The sequence below is a fragment of the Zootoca vivipara genome, chromosome 13 (assembly GCF_965207765.1).
Source record: "Zootoca vivipara chromosome 13, rZooViv2.hap1.1, whole genome shotgun sequence".
Taxonomy (NCBI): domain Eukaryota; kingdom Metazoa; phylum Chordata; class Lepidosauria; order Squamata; family Lacertidae; genus Zootoca; species Zootoca vivipara.
This window is the reverse complement of record NC_142596.1, coordinates 51992720-52008076: the sequence shown is the minus strand read 5'-3', so window position 1 is coordinate 52008076 and position 15357 is coordinate 51992720. Positions and strand designations below refer to the sequence as shown.

The window sequence follows — 15357 nt, the reverse complement described above, 5'->3', positions numbered from 1 at the left end:
TTTGGTTGCAAGGTAACTTCAAAATTCCTATACTATAAAGTAGATTTTAAAAGTCCCCTTTAAAACCAAATAGTCAATGATTAATAATTGGAGCATGCCCAGGCTACAATTTTGTATCCGTCTGAGACCAGTTTACCAGTCATGGCTTCCCCTATGGAATTATGGGAACTGTAGTTTGTAGTTTGCTATACTCCTATTGATGCAGCCCAGAATTGCATTGGCTTTTTAAGCTGCTGCATCACACTGCTGACTCATGTCAAGTCTGTGGTCTACCAAGACTCCTAGGTCCTTTTCACATGTACTGCTCTCAAGCCAGGTGTCTCCCATCCTGTATTTGTGCATTTCATTTTTTTTGCCCAAGTGTAGTACTTTACATTTCTCCTTGTTAAAATTCATCTTGTTTGCTTTGGCCCAGTTGTCTAATCTGTTAAGGTCATTTTGAAGTGTGATCCTGTCCTCTGGGCTATTAGCCACCCCTCCCTATTTGGTGTCATCTGCAAACTTGCTCAGGGTGCTCTCAAGCCCTTCATCCAAGTCATTGATAAAGATGTTGAATAAGACTGGGCCCAAGACAGAACCCTGTGGCACCCCACTAGTCACTACTCTCCAGGATGAGGAGGAGCCATTGATGAGCACCCTTTGGGTTCGGTCAGTCAGCCAGTTACAAATCCACTGAATGGTAGCATTGTCTAGCCCATATTTTACCAGCTTCTTTACAAGAATATCATGGGGCACCTTGTCAAAGGCCTTGCTGAAATAAAGATAGGCTATATCCACAGCATTCCCTTCATCTACCAGGCTTGTAATTCTGTCAAAAAGTGAGATCAGATTAGTCTGACATGACCTATTTTTCAGAAACCCATGCTGACTTTTAGTGATCACAGTGTTCCTTTCTAGGTGCTCACAGACCATTTGCTTAATGATCTGCTCTAGAATCTTTCCTGGTATTGATGTCAGGCTGACTGGGCGGTAATTGTTTGGGTCCTCTCTTTCCCCCTTTTTGAAAATAGGGACAACATTTGCCCTCCTCCAGTCTGCTGGGACTTTGCCTGTTCTCCAGGAATTCTCAAAGATTATTGCCAGTGGTTCTGAAATCACCTCTGCCAGTTCTTTCAATACTCTTGGATGTAGTTCATCTGGCCCTGGAGACTTGAATACATCTAAACTAGCCAAGTATTGCAAAAAACCCTTCCTAGAATTGACACACATCACAGTCCTGGGTAATGTGATTTATCCGGGTCCCTGTGACTCAGATGCATTATTTCAAAGCTCTGTGTGTGGAAGTGCTCCTGCAGAAACAGGGCCAGTCCACCAGTGGAAGCCCAATTTAAATACCTCTGGAGAGACTTAAGATCTGCTGTGGTTTAGTAGATTAAACATCCCTTGTTAAATGAAGCTTCCCTTGTTGAGTTGTTAGAGTCCAGAAATGAACGATAAATTGCAAGAACTCAGGCCAAAAGAAGATGAATTTCACATAAATCTTCACAAGGTTTTATTGATGTGATGCGGAGTTTAAATGGGAAACAGTCCCAATGTTGAAGGCAAATAAAGGTAAATTCCAGTAAAAATCAGGACAAGGCCCTGTTTCGACTATTCTTCGTCAGCAAAGATTCACAGGTCAAAGTGAAGGCAAACATATTTGGTACACTTTGACCTGTGAATTTTTGCTGACGAAGAATAGTTGGACTAGATGACTCCTGGGGACCCTACCAACTCTAAGATTCTATGATCATGTGGTTTAATCACTTGGCCTTGAGCAAACTCCCACTGACCATAACTGAAGTCTCTGGACCATCTTTGTGGACACAACCTTGTAAATAACATTATAGAAATATCCCTTACGGGGGTTGGGTGACCTTTTGCTACCCAGCTCCTAGGCCTGTGAAAAAAGAATAATGTTGGGCTCCGTGTGTTGCATCCAACTAACTTTCATTCAGAGTACACCCACTGAAATTTAGTTCGCCATTTCCATCTTTTCAATATGTAACTCAACACACACTGAAAGTATAAAAATAAATAATGATTTTTTAATTATTATTATGAAGTACAGAAAAAAAACCAAGGGTGTTTGCTAAAGATAAACAGAACAGGGAAGCAATGAGCTGGAAGAAATCAGCAGGTGGACTTTGGAGCCTCTTTATCATAAATGCAGAGCAGGGTGTGCATCAAGTTGATCTCTAGGAATCGGTGGGTGATTTCATTGAGGTCCTGCCAGAAGCAGCTGTGCAGGCCAATTGCTTTCTGCCCACATCAACTCCCTTTTTAAAGCTTAGTGAGGGTGGGGCAGATAAATCCCTGCCTTGTTTTCTGGCAACTTTAATTGCAGAATAAAGCAGTGGGGTTCTGGGCTGCACCTCTTCTGTTGGGCTGGGTCTTCTCCAGAGAGAAAGACTTGTGCATTGAATGAAGCACGTCAGGGAGAAGGACAGGCTAAAGTTCTAGTTACAGGTGGGTAGCCATGTTGGTCTGACGCAGTCAAAACAAAACAAAACAAATCCTTCCAGTAGCACCTTAGAGACCAACTAAGTTTGTCATAGGTATGAGCTTTCGTGTGCATGCACACTTCTTCAGACACTGGGCCATCTACTCTACCCCATGGGCCATCTACTCCTACTCATGGTGTGTGTGTGTGTGTGTGTGGGTGTGTGTGTGTGTGTGTGTTGTAATGTTTTGGAACAACAAGTTCAACAATAATGTCCAACTTTATGCTGCTTTCAACTTACTGTGACATCATTGCTTTTTTGCTCTTTAACTTTGGCCTTCAGGTCGGGAGGGGAAGGTGGGATGCTTAGTTTGGCATTGTCATCTTTTAATACGTAACTTAACACACACACACAATGCAAGTATAAAAATAAATAATGATTTTTTTTAAAAAAAGTGCAGCAAAAAAACCAAACCAAACCAAAACCCCACAAGTATGTTTGCTAAAGATAAACAGAACAGGAAAGGGAAGAGCTGGACCTGAAAGGGAGAAATCAGCAGGTGGACTTTGGAGCCTCTGTGTATTCCATAGGCAGAGCGGGGTGTGCAGCAAGTTAATCTCTAGGAATGAATCGGTGATTTCATTGAGGTCCGTTCAGGAGTTGTGCAGGCCAGTGGCCTTCTTCATGCAGCAAGTGCCTATTGAAAGCTTAGTGGGGCAGAACTGACAAATTCCTGCCTCGTTTTCTGGTCTGCACCTCTTCTGTTGGGCTGGGTCTTCTCCAGAGAGAAAGACTCGTGTATTGAATGAAGCACGTCAGGGAGAAGGACAGGCTAAAGTTCTAGTTACAGGTGGGTAGCCGTGTTGGTCTGACGCAGTCCAAACAAACAAACAAATCCTTCCAGTAGCACCTTAGAGACCAACTAAGTTTGTCATAGGTATGAGCTTTTGTGTGCATGCCCACTTCTTCAGACACTTCTGCATGCATCGTATGCATGCATACGAAAGCTCATACCTATGACAAACTTAATTAGTCTCTAAGGTGCTACTGGAAGGATTTTTATTTATTTATTTTGTTTAGGCTAAAGTTCAGCAGTTATGATTACCTGAACGAGAGGATTTCAGCTGCACTTCTGCCTGTTCTTTATCTTAAGACATTGCATGACTTTGTTCATTGGAGATCAGTTTACTACTTTATTTATCTACTGAGAAGGATTTGTATCCTGCATAATGAAAAACAACAACTCTCAAGCGGGGTATACAAAGCAATTAAATATGATTAATTCCTCCCCTCCATGCTTTGAGGTCCTGATCGGTTTATGCAGGGCGTGTGTGAATAATCCTCTCCTAGGGCCTTACTCCTCCCTGCGAAACCAGTGAGGCAAGCTGAGCAGACTGTCGATGGAGCATCTTCTGTGTATCAATAGGGGTAAATTTTCCAAAGGGATCCAGGGAAGAAAGTATTTACCATGACAAAGGGCAGGAATTTTTCAGCAGGAACTCACAGGAACTCAGTTCCGGCACCTCTCTGGTGGGTACCATTGCCATTCTAAGAGAAGGAGGAGGCGTTCATAGTGAGTTCCGGCACCTCTTTTTCTAGAAAAATTGCACTGGCAAAGGGATATTCCCATATTGGCCCAAAGGATGCAAACTGCAACCATTATCCAGTATCATGTCAAGGCACACACTAAAATTTCTGTCTGTAGACCACCTCTTTCTGTGATGTTTGAATGATGTTTTTTGGGGGTGGGCAATTTTCAAAAGTCTTTAAATAGTCTTTTTACACCTTGCATTGAGTCTTTGCCTCTTATGAAGGAGGCAGGGAACTTGTTGCAATAGGTGACTCTGAAACAACAGCTAATTCAGAATGCGGCAACTAGACTGGTGACTGGGAGTGGCTGCTGGGACCATATAACACTGGCCCTAAAGGATCTTCACTGGATCCCAGGACATTTCCGAGTACAATTTGAAGTGTTGGTGCTGACCTTCAAAGCCCTAAATGCCCTCGGCCCAGGATACCTGAAGGAGCGTCTCCACCCCCATCATCCAGCCCAGACACTGAGGTCCTCCTCCGAGGGCCTTCTGGTGGTTCCCTCACTGCAAAAAGCGATGTTACAGGAAACCAGACAGAGGGCCTTCTCGGTAGTGGCACCAGCCCTGTGGAATGCCCTCCTATCAGATGTCAAAGGGGAAAACAACTACCAGACTTTTAGAAGACATCTGAAGACAGCCCTGTTTAGGGAAGATTTTAATTGTTTAATACAGGGTTCAGCAAACTTTTTTCAGCCGGGGGCCGGTCCACTGTCCCTCAGACCTTGTGGGGGGCCGGACTATATTTTGAAGAAAAAAAGTGAATGAATTCCTATGCCCCACAAATAACCCAGAGATGCATTTTAAATAAAAGGACACATTCTACTCATGTAAAAACATGCTGATTTCCGGACCATCCGCGGGCCGGATTTAGAAGGCGATTGGGCCGCATCTGGCCCCCGGGCCTTAGTTTGGGAACCCCTGGTTTAATAGATTATTGTATTTTAATGTTTTGTTGGAAGCTGCCCAGAGTGGCTGGGGAAACCCAGCCAGATGGGCGGGGTATAAATAATAAAATTATTACTATTATCAACAGAATAATAAAGATCAGCTTTGATTTCACTGGAACTTGCCTCAGCTCATTCATCTCTGTCTGCTAACAAACTTGGGGGACTCTGAGTCCTTTAAAGGGGGGGGTTAGGCCCTGAAAGGCACCCCTCCTTGAATATGGTAACACTGCCCCCCCTTTTTGGGATCAGATGTGCTCCTGAAAAGTGGCCCAAATCCAGCCCAGAAAGGCTGTTCTTAACTTTCTTAAATGTTCTTCCCCCAGATGGTATTTGATACCGAGTGCTTTCAAAAACATGGCAGGACCTGGGGGTAAGTGACCTTTTATGAAAAGTTTGTATTTCTCAGATTAGCCCAAATCTCATTGTTTGACCCCAAGGAGGAAATATTCTGGGGTGGGAAAATACTTAATATGCAACTGGATCTCTTTGGGATCTCAAAAGCTTGCCAGGAACAGACAACATTCCAGTACTTGTCTGTAGTTTTCTGCCTTTTATTCTGTGGGCTTATTTAGCATTGCCATTCTTAAGAATGCAGCTCCTTCAGTCTGCCAGGGGGCAGTTGCATGTCTACTCACAGGTAAGCCCCATTAAGTTAAATGGGTGTCACTCCTGTTACCCTTCAGAGGGGGTTTCATTATGCCAGTTCTTCAAGCCAAAGAATGGCTCGGCGGATGTCTCCAAAAGCTGGGCGGAGCATGCAAAATTCATGACACCTTTATAGTATTTTCCATACATGTGGATTGTGGCATCCACAATCCTTTCTAACAATGTTGTTGGCTATCTAAACCAATGAACAGTTTGTGGACTGTTCAAGTTAACTTTCATTTGGAGGTTCCAAACATGGAGTTGTTTTTTTTTACCTTAAACACCTTTCTTATCTGTTAGGTATCACCCTCAAATTGGTTCTCACTAATGTTACAGTTGGCATAATAAGCATTTTTTGAGGTGGCAGTTATGAGGGTCTCTGTGCCCAACTCATACCTGCCAAGTTGCTGTCAGAGAAATAAGGGACCGGGCGGAAGTAGCAGACCGGAAGTAGCGCTGCCACCATTTTGGAACTGGGCGGAGCATGCTCAGAAGTGACTTTTGATGCTGCTTTGCCAGTTCCAAAATGGCCGCCGCACCAGAAGTCGCACTGCAGCCATTTTGGAACTGGGCAGAGCAGCATCAAAAGTGGCTTCTGAGCATACTCCGCCCAGTTCCAAAATGGCCGCCGCGCCAGAATAAACCGGCAAAACGCAAAAAAAATCAGTTTTCTCAGCTAGGAACAGCTGGAAAAATGGGGATTTCCCGGGGAATACGGGAGACTTGGCAGCTATGGCCCAACTTACTCACTAAGACCACATAACACCAGTCTTGAAAGACCTACATTAGCTTCCAGTAAGTTTCTGAGCACAAGTCAAAGCATTGGTGCTGACCTTTAAAGCCCTAAACGGCCTCGGTCCAGTATACCTGAAGGAACGTCTCCACCTCCATCATTTTGCCTGGACACTGAGGTCCAGTGCTGAGGGCCTTCTGGCAGTTCCCTCCCTGTGAGAAGCAAAGTTAAAGGGAACCAGGCAGAGGGCCTTCTCGGTAGTGGCGCCTGCCCTGTGGAACGCCATCCCATCAGATGCCTAAGAAATTAACAACTATCCAACTTTTAGAAGACATCTGAAGGCAGCCCTGTTTAGGGAAGCTTTTAATATCTGATGAATTACTGTACAGTATTGTATTTTACTGCCCAGAGTGGCTGGGGAATAAATAATATATTATTATTGTTGTTGTTGTTGTTGTTGTTGCTAATGCCATTGCTAGGAAAGGAAAGGCAGGAAATATGCAGAGATAAGACCCTGCCTTGTAGTGGCCTCTGATAGCTTACTGCTGAAAAGCAAAAGGAAGACAGAATTTCTGAGCAGAAAGAAGACTAAGAATCAATATTGTCAAAAAGGGGACAGAGAGGCCACACTCCCAGGCAAACATGTACAGTATCACATTGAAGCTTAAAGCTCTGAGCTGGTGGGTCTTCCTTGCTCATGCATGCAAATGCTTCCACAGGAGCTTTCAGGCAGCATCATGCTGTGCCAGAAACGTGTTCTTGCATCGACTTTTTTCTTTGCTTCAGCAGAGTAACAGGGCAACCCTCTTTCTGGGATGTGTTTTTCTAGTTGGTTTTGACTAGCAAAAGGTGTTGCTCCCTTGGCTTATAAAACAATGGAGGATGGGCACTGGGAGAGTAAGGAAGCAAGCAAGCAGCAAAGAGCCTTCAGGCACATACGCCACTAGAGACTCTTCTGACTGCCCCATCTTTATGTAAAATAAAAAAATTCCTTCAGTAGCACCTTAAAGACCAACTAAGTTTTTATTTTGGTATGAGCTTTCGTGTGCATGCACACTTCTTCAGATACACTTGAAACAGAAGCAACCAGACCCTTATATATATTCAGATGGTGGGGTGGGGGGTGATGGGAATGGGTGATGGGCTGTAAGAGTGGTAAACCTGTTGATGGCTGTTTACGACTGCTGATTACTGCAATAGGTCCTGTGGGGGAAAAGCAAGGGCTGAGGCGCTAAAGAAAGCTTGATCATGCATAATGAGATAAGAATCCTATGTCTTTATTCATCCCAGGTGGCTCCGTGGTTTTAAGCTTGGTAATGAGTTCCAATTCAGCAACTTCTCTTTCCAGTCTGTTTCTGAAATTTTTCTGTAATAAAACAGCTGCTTTGAGATCTTGTATAGAATGTCCTGGGAGATTGAAGTGTTCTCCTACTGGTTTTTCTGTCTTGTTGTTCCTGATGTCAGATTTATGTCCATTTATCCTTTGGCGTAGGGTTTGGCCTGTTTGTCCAATATAGAGAGCTGAAGGGCACTGTTGGCATTTGATGGCATACATAATGTTAGAAGATGAACAATTAAATTGTCCTGAGATGGTATGTTGGATGTTGTTGGGGCCAGTAATGGTGTTGTCCGGGTGTATGTGGCAGCAAAGTTGGCATCTGGGTTTATTGCAGGCTCTGGTACCAGTGTCCATGTTAAGTCTGGTGGTTGTATTATTGTGGGTGAGGAGTTTTTTTATTTTGCTTCGACTCAGACCAACACGGCTACCTACCTGTAACCATCTTTATGTGACATCAAACCAGGAACGAGTCCCTGCTAGAGGCTTCACCATTAACTGCTATAGCAGACTCCCTTAGAAAACCTTCACCAATCAGACGCGATGGAGATGCTTTGGACTACAGCTCCCATCTGTCCCTGTCGCCAAGGGCTGATGGGAGATGTAGGCCAACACATCTTGAAGGCACCAGGTGAAGGCTACCTGTAGCTCGCTTGTTTTTTGAATCAGTAGAATGTGCCTCTTCTTCCTTACTCTTAATCCAGGATTTACGAGGGACGAAAGCCTATATTAGCTATGCTGGATCTGGCTATTATAAAAGCCGTCCTTGTGAAAGAGTTCTCCACCGCCTTCACCAACTTCTTAACTATAGTATAATGAAAAGAGGAGAGTTTATACACGTCACTCCATTGGTGCCAAATTGGGGCAGGGTGGGGTAATGGGGTGGGCAGATTAACTCCTTTCCAAAAGTCATGTGTGAATTTAGTGACCCAGTCACCACTGCACTCCATTTTTATTCCGTTTACAATTCCCTGTTGGATATTATTGGTTCCATATCTGTCATGGGTTCAAAACCTGACTATGCCACTCAATGGTTCGAAACTGCTTTGTTTTCTCTTGGGTATAGGTTTAGCTGGGATCTTGGAGGCCAACACATCTTGAAGGCAAAGGATGAACAATGTTCTCTCTCCAACCTTCACCAGCGGGAAGCTCAAGGAGGTAAAAGAAGAAGAAGATATGAAGTCTTGGGGGGAAATATATTCAGCTCTTGCACTAGTAAATATGGGTCGTACAGTTCAAGCACCATTGATTCTATTCAGTCTGAAACTGGGGGGAATAATCCAATTTTGTTGAGAGCCAGAGTGGCTGAAGCATAATGCCTAAGAGTGAGAGGTGTCAGCGGCAAAGTCTAGGGTTCGGATTATTTCTGCAAAAAAATCAATCGCATCAGTTGTGTCAGGGGATCTTGTGGAAGATCTAATGGACAATTGATTAGATTAACCGGACCAATTAATTGGCACCTGCACATCACAGGTGAGGTGGAGGTTGATTCCTGAAGGTATCACTCTATGTAAATGCAAAGTATTTATATTGCAGTCCTGGGGCACCATTTCTCCTTCAGGGTCTGCAAGGAAACTCCGGTGAGGAGGCTGGATGTCTGGTGCACCTCTGTGTGTGTGTGTGTGTGTGTGTGTGTGTGTGTGTGTGTGTGTGTGTGTGTGGAAAGGGAGGGGGAGGCTTCCCTGAGCCTTCCTTGTTCTCCACCATCTTCTCCTGTTACGCAGAACCCCCTTCCTTCAGAAAGGCAGCTGGGAGTACACCTGACACTAGGCTGGCACCCATCCTGCCTCTGTCACCCAAGAGACATCAGTCCCCCCCCCCAAAGGAAGGTGCTATGGGCAAGCCAGTGTCTGGCGCTGTTGCCCAAGACATGGATAGGATTGAGCCACATGTTTTAATTTAAGCCAGCGAAACCAAAGCGCCGATACTTCCCTGTGATCTTCCGCCCGGAGTCTGAATGTCAAGCTGGGTTGACTCATTAGCTAATTGCTCTCTTTCGTTTCTCACCCTGCTGTAGATTCACCTGGAGATGAGCAAGCAAGCCTTCGTAGTGCCGGAGTAACCAATAGTTATGAAAATGGTGCCATGAGGTGCTCCCCAAAAGGAGAAAGAGTGAACCCTGGTCACGTCCCAGCCCCTCTGAGAGCAGGTGCGGAAGCCTCAGGTGTTGTTCCCAGAAGAAAACTGGAGACACTTGCTAGATGTGTACAGAGAGACAACTCATGGCTGTACATTGCTTTTGGACCTCTTAAATAGGCATGGAGGGGAAATCAGTTCATGTTTTAATCAGAACCTGCCAGATCCACATTTCTCAAACTAATCCGCACATGGAAGCCAACCTGTCTTTCAAAATTCTCAGGTATATGGATTTGGCAATGGAGTTCTCCAGCCGTAGAATACATGTGGGAAGGATCGCAGGACAGAGAGAAGGAGAGTCTGCTTTTATATTTTGAAATCCCCTTTTATTCCTAAAACATTTGTATTGTCTGAGGTACAATATGTTGTTGTTTAGTCGTTTAGTCGTGTCCGCCTCTTCGTGACCCCATGGGCCAGAGCACGCCAGGCACTCCTGTCTTGCACTGCCTCCCGCAGTTTGGTCAAACTCATGCAATAAATGAAATAATATGAATGTGCCTAACAGTCATGACCATGTCTTTGCAGTCGTGAAGTCCATAGACAATTGGTTGTCAACCGGTGCACTGTGGCACCCTGAGCAATGTTCAAGGGAGCCCCAGGGGACAGCGGCGGAGCAAGCCGATTGGGCGCCTGGGGTGACACACGTGCCGTGCACCCAGGGGCGGGGCCAGCCAGGGCAGGACGCTCTGTGGGGCCTCTGAGGAGTCTGCCTGCCTCCTCCCACTCAGCCGCCCTAAAGCTGAGGGGGAGGCGGCAGGCGGACCGTTTGGGGCAGCGGTGAGCCTGCGGGCGTCCAAGCCACTGTGCCAATGCCAGGAGAGACGTGTGGCTTGGGCAAGCTGCAGGCCCCGCGGTGAGTGCCGCCCACCATTTTGTCACCCCCCTTAGTGGTGACACCTGGGGCTACCCACCCCCTTCCTCCCGCCCCCTGCCAGAGGGCCCTCCTTTCATTAACTTGAAGCCCCTATTTCCTGCATCATCTCTCTCTCTTTCTCTCCAAGGAACATTCAGGAAGCCAGTGGCTTTGACGTGCACCCCATTATCTTCCAGTGTAAGTGGTTCCCAGGAGAGAATAATTGTGCTTGGTCAAGGGAGCCGCAGATTCAAAAAGGTTGAAAACCACTGCCATTGACAGTTCTCCCCGATCCTCGTCATTTGCTATTGCGATGCAAGCCCATCCAATATCTGCCTGCATTTTACATGCAAGGCAGCGTTGCTTCAAAACATGACGCAGGACACCGAAGGGGGAAGAGACCCAGGAGGTGGCGTTCAACAGAGAACATCCCTCCTCAACTCACTTCTGCTCCAACTGCAATAGAAACAGATCAGACACAATCTTAATTAAAGACAGGCATACACATCCAGGAGAAATCATTAGCAGGTTAATTAATGGCTTCAAAAGAGAAGAAAAGACTTCAGCAGCCTACCAAGGTCCCCAATGTTCAAGGTGTGCTCTCTTGCTTGGAACAAGGCAATTGTTACTCAAGCAACGATAATGCATTGAAAATTGTCCTTGCACAGCAATCGGAACTGTCAGAAAGAAAGGCATTAGCGTGAATGCGACTCTGATTCATTCTAGCAAAGCTGGGGGGTGGGGGGTGTCCTGCAGAGACAGGACCAACCCACCAGTGCCAGCCCAATTTAAATAACTAGGTGCTTTGGAGAAAAACAAGACTTTCCATGGTTTAGTATATTAAACATCCCTTGTTAAATGCAGCTTCCTGCTTTGGCACTCTGCAGTTTTTTTGTTAGAGTTGCCTAACAGTGTGCTGAACCGGACCTGGAAATGACTCAGAAGTAGTTGCAGTGGTTGACAGACCTGTGTAATATCACCATAGCATTCATTCCCAGGAAGTATTCTTGAAGTTGTCTTTTCAACAATCTCCCCTTTACACAGTAGTAGTAGTAGTAGTAGTAGTAGTTTAGTCATTTAGTCGTGTCCGACTCTTCGTGACCCCATGGACCAGAGCACGCCAGGCACTCCTGTCTTCCACTGCTTCCCGCAGTTTGGTCAAACTCATGTTCGTAGCTTGAAGAACACTGTCCAACCATCTCGTCCTCTGTCGTCCCCTTCTTCTTGTGCCCTCAATCTTTCCCAGCATCAGGGTCTTTTCCAGGGAGTCTTCTCTTCTCATGAGGTGGCCAAAGTCTTGGAGCCTCAGCTTCACGATCTGTCCTTCCAGTGAGCACTCAGGGCTGATTTCCTTCAGAATGGATAGGTTTGATCTTCTTGCAGTCCATGGGACTCTCAAGAGTCTCCTCCAGCACCATAATTAATTTATTATTAATACCCCGCCCATCCATCTGGGTTTCCCCAGCCACTCTGGGCAACTCCCAACAGAATATTAAAAATCATGATAAAAACATCAAACATCAAAAAATTCCTTAAACAGGGCTGCCTTCAGATGCCCTCTAAAAGTCAGGTAGTTGTTTATTTCCTTGACATCTGAAGGGAGGGTGTGCCTCAGGGAGGGCACCACTACCGAGAAGGCCCTCTGCCTGGTTCCCTGTAACCTCACTTCTCGCAGTGAGGGAATTGCTAGAAGGCCATCGGAGCTGGACCTCAATATCCGGGCTGAATGATGGTGGTGGAGATGCTCCTTCAGGTCAGCACCAACACTTTGAATTGTGTTCGGAAACGTACTGGGAGCCAATGTAGGTCTTTCAGGACCGGTGTTATATGGTCTCAGCAGCTGTAGTTGTAGTTTTCATGTCACCTTCAAAGGTAGCCCCACGCAGAGTGCATGGCAGTAGTCCAAGCGGGAGATAACTAGATCATGCAATATTCTATCCTCATCCTCAACATGCTGCTTTCAATCTAGATTGATTCTAGATTGTGCCGTCCACAAGAGAGTGGGTAGTCCCTTGAAACACATTTGAAAGCCCTCCTCTGGCTTCTGTTATCCACCCCTTTTCTCCCCAGGGGAATGAAGAAAGAAGTGGCGATTGCAGCCTTGGTACAGGCCCACCCTCCACATCACTGGAGGCATGCCACGCCTCTCCTTTCCAGTGGCTGGAGATAGCGACTGGCCCAAGGTCACACAGCGAGCTTCATGGCTTAGTAGGGATTTGAACTCCCAGGTCCTAGTCCAGCACTCAAACCATCACACCACACCGGTTCAGCCACAGAATCCTCTGTCACATTTTGACCTTTGCTGGGTACAGGACACTAGGAATTGGAAGGGGGAGCATTGTTCAGGCTGACCCCCCACTCTCACAACAATCTCTGGCCTGCTATTGTTTCTGAAACATTGTATTTTGAGGTGCACCCCTCCCCCCCAAACCCCTCAGCTTTGATCCAAATTGAGGAAAAGAATGAACTGGCTGCATTTTAAGGCAGGAATGTGTCCCTTCTCAATCTCCTTTTTCGGTCAACCCTATTTAGAGGAAAGGTGGAATGGCTTAATTAATTAAATAAATGGGGAGCTTTGGAGCCTATGTGTTGCTTGTCCGTCATCTCAAGTTCTCTGCATCTATTTAGGCTCAACGATAGAAGTAAGGGGCCGGTTTCCTTCTCACTGGGAAGCTGTGTTCTCCATCCCCATTTCTGTTTCCATGAGTGAAAGGATGCGAGATTTCATTTGGGTTTCTTAAATGGCAGGTGAACCTGCAGGGTGGGGGACCTGGAGTACCCTGGAAGGACAAACCTGCCCCCCAGACTTTACACTGGGGGGTACAGTGTTGTTATGTACTGAGCTGAATCCTAGAACAATAGGATTCAGAATCAGCAGTCTGATTGTTCCACAGGAGCTACCCAATCCAACTCCAGGTGGAAGTGAATCCGCAACCTGATTGGCCTGCAGGAGCAGCCAATCAGGCGGCTGGCAGAAGTGAATCAGCAACCTGATTGGCCTGTATGAGCAGCCAATCAGGCTGCAGGCAGAAGTCAATCCACAACCTGATTGGCCCACAGGTGTAGCCCTGAAGTAGCCAATCACGCAAGGCCCATTGTGTAAATAATGTATATAAGCAGATGGTTTTGGGAAAAGAGTCATTCTTCTCCTTGATGACTATGAGCTGAATAAAGAGCATGAAAGTCACTCTCGACTCCGAGTATATTTCAAGTGTGTTGCAAGGTCTGTTTCTGAACCCCCCACCACCACCACCTTTGGGTCTCCTTATACACACTGCCAAGAGATTTAAGACCTTTTGCTAGAGTTATAACATGTATTTGTTATGAACTGGTGTTCACCCTTAATCATACACCCACACGAAGTTCTCACACCGGAGCAATAAAGAAAGGTTGGTTTAACTTTATGGCATGAAATGGAAGAGACGGAAGATATAAATGCTGCTTCAGACAGCAGATCATTCATTGCACACACACACATTGATCCAAAGAGTAGAAAAAAGACCAAACTATTCCCAAAAGGCTAAAGAAAGTGAGCCTGGCTATGTTGCCACAGAACCTGCATGAAAAGCAAAGCGAGAAAGGGAGGAGGAAAGGTATATGTGTGTGTTGGTTCCTTGAGAGCGTTGAGTACTGTGAAATTCCTTGTTGGAACTTGAAGAGATAACCAGCCATTGAAAATCCAGGGGTTTTTATACTCATTTTAGCCAATGCATCCTAGCAGAGAGGGGAGGTGGACTTTGGGACGAGCAATTCCTTTCGTTCCAATATTTCTTTCTTCTGTTTGTTTCCTCTCTATTAAAATTCTGTCTGTTTGCTTAATTAGGAATTGAAAGCATATAGTCCTGGCGAGCAATGCCTAACTAAACAGGTTATCCTTGCTTCATGCCTTAAGGTTATCTCACTGCGGTCTATCTGTAATCCAATCTTCTACAGGAGCATTGATTAATTTTTGCTAATTTCCAGATTACTTGTGCTGACCTCTGCACAAACTATTAGTTGTTCAGGATGTCTCCTCGATGCTTTACAAGATACATTTGTAATAAGGAACAGGAGCATGTTCAGGAAAGCTCATTCAGCAATACATTCCATATTGAACGGTGCCAGCTGCACGCACCAATGCCACAATCTACTGCAATCAACCATGGAAATAGCTCCGATTGGAACCTGTGTTGTAAACTGTCTGCCACATTTCTCTGTGCCCTTGGATCTCCTCTCTGCTTGCACAAGAGAGAGCAGAAGTTCTCTCTCTGGACATGAACTCGGCTGGCCTCTGCGCTTACACAAACATGTTGACAAGAGCCCCAAGGTACTGAATCATCGTTGGACTTTGAAAGGCATCTGTTCTGCCCTTAGACATTCACATTTTTTTAAAAAAACAATTTTTATTAATTTTACAGAAAAGAAAACACAGCACTTTAACACAACAAATACAAACAAAAACAACAAAAGAAAACATTATAAGAATAACAAAACAAAACAACAACACAAAAATCCAAAGACTATAATCCTTCCCCCTTAACATTATTAGAGGGGACTTCCTCGAGTTCCCTCTATCTGCGGTTCATTTCTCATTCATCTTTAGCAATTTCCAATTCATTATTTAAAACTCTTTACAATTTCAATTCTCTCATACATCAATTTACTTAACATAATACTTAAACCCGCAGCTTCTATAAACTTCTAAATTTAATC

At 45.3% G+C, this 15357-nt stretch overlaps 1 long non-coding RNA gene across 1 annotated transcript; it reads left to right on the top strand.

Annotated features, from left to right (window-relative positions):
- Window positions 1–3166: 3166 nt before the first annotated feature.
- LOC148683726 (uncharacterized) lies at window positions 3167–10308 on the top strand. The gene is made up of 4 exons (XR_015946852.1): window positions 3167–3273; window positions 5286–5332; window positions 8743–8834; window positions 9694–10308. It is a non-coding gene; the product is annotated as an uncharacterized LOC148683726 (long non-coding RNA).
- Window positions 10309–15357: the final 5049 nt, after the last annotated feature.